The following is a 1,762-nucleotide window of genomic DNA, read 5'->3' as shown; positions in this document are numbered from 1 at the left end:
GATTACTTTTAACGTCCTTCCGTCGCTTTTCAAATTAAAGAAGAACCACGGTGTGTGTCTATGATAGAACTACCCGATCCGATTTTCGTTGATTCTTTGATAGTCTACCAAAGTCCACCGTAAGTTCGAAAGAAAAGCATTCGTGGACTGGACGACCGGCTAAACGCGCGGTCTCGCAATCGATATACATATTCGTAACAAAGAGAGACATGGGGCGACCAACTTCTCAGAGTATATCCCTTCTTTGGGTTCCGTTCGTATCGCGCTTCTCGTCGTGTTCGTTCGAGCCTCTCCATAGAGGATGATCGTCCGATTCGTTTGATAAATTATCATTTTTCCCTGGGGCTGTACGAACGAACAGAGAGGAAGACGACGACCGACGGATACCACAAATTTCACGTGGTAGGGCATATATTACATATCATAATTATCAGTGTTTGGTCAAATTTCTTTCCAGTGTCCTTTTTGTTATGCTCCAAAAACTAGTATACGCTTTATTTTCTCTTTCCTTTGCATAAATTATTAACTTCGGGCAACGTCGGGAGCGCCGGTAATCATTAGATTTGTACGAAACGCGATTTGCGCCCCACGGTGGTTTTTAGTGCCGTCAAAGTCAGAAATCGTAGGAGCGGTGCTTTAACGGGCGGTCGTGATGATACTCCAGACAACACGACGCACGACGCCGTAAAACACTCGCGCGAGTCCAGACTGATCTCTGCCTCACCACGCAAGGGGTGCGCAAACTTGCCAATAATATATAATATTTATTCTTTTTCGTACGTCCAGCGACAAACGCCAACGAAATACCCAAATTCTCGCTCGTACGTTGATACCTTTCTCTTCATCGACCCGGCTCCGAAACGTTCTTCGCCATCTCCCCGAAAGGAGAGGTAAACGACGGCGGGGTTAGGGAATCTGAGAACAACGCAAGCAGTTTTAGGACAAGTGAACGACCCTCAGCCAGGCGTGGTCCAGGAATTTTATCCGTGGACCGCAATGTGCGTTCGAAATGTCGATGTTCATGTGTCCTGCAGTTCACACGTTGACGCGCAATTAGCTGCGTTCTTCATCGACCCACGAGCCAAGTGATCCACCGTTCAGGGTAATCATATACAATTTACAATTTTTCTCTTTGTATTTAAAAATGCTCCTTGTTCTTTGCTTTAAAAATATTCGATGTTCGCACCTCCGACCAGCGTATCGACGGAGGATTGAACGCGCCATATCGACGACAAAAGTTTCTTTTTGTTTCCTGAATGACGGAAAACCATCGTTCGACGGCCGGGCGTACAGTACATTCAAAAGCCTTTGCGCGTGGCTGCGACCAAACGGGTATAATACACCCGTATATTCTTGGTTCCGAACAGTAACTTCACGCGCAATCGGGCGAACGCACGCGGCAGCGCCCATCGGTTGCTCGATGAAATCGATGCGATAAACTACAGCCTTCTCGGCTGGTCGTCGTTAGTCGCGCGAGCAACGGATGGCCGCACAATCGACGCGTCGTCGTTTGCGATTATTCGCCTCACGTTAGCCATGAGTATGTATATTATTCATTTACGAACGAACGCGGCAGCGTCCATCGGTTGCTCGATGAAATCGATGCGATAAACTACAGCCGTCTCGGCTGGTCGTCGTTAGTCGCGCGAGCAACGATGGCCGCAAAATCGACGCGTCGTCGTTTGCGATTATTCGCCTCAAGTTAGCCATGAGTATGTATAACATTCATTTACGAACGAACGCGGCAGCGTCCATCGGTTGC

The 1,762-nt window shown here is 48.0% G+C and overlaps 1 non-coding gene across 1 annotated transcript; it reads right to left on the bottom strand.

Annotated features, from left to right (window-relative positions):
• Window positions 1-950: 950 nt before the first annotated feature.
• LOC143350957 (5.8S ribosomal RNA) lies at window positions 951-1,105 on the bottom strand. Its single transcript, XR_013081371.1, has one exon. It is a non-coding gene; the product is annotated as a 5.8S ribosomal RNA (ribosomal RNA).
• Window positions 1,106-1,762: the final 657 nt, after the last annotated feature.

The sequence above is a fragment of the Colletes latitarsis genome, unplaced genomic scaffold, assembly GCF_051014445.1.
Source record: "Colletes latitarsis isolate SP2378_abdomen unplaced genomic scaffold, iyColLati1 scaffold0049, whole genome shotgun sequence".
Classification (NCBI taxonomy): domain Eukaryota; kingdom Metazoa; phylum Arthropoda; class Insecta; order Hymenoptera; family Colletidae; genus Colletes; species Colletes latitarsis.
The sequence above is the reverse complement of the archived record's forward strand: the minus strand, read 5'-3'. Positions and strand labels throughout refer to the sequence as shown.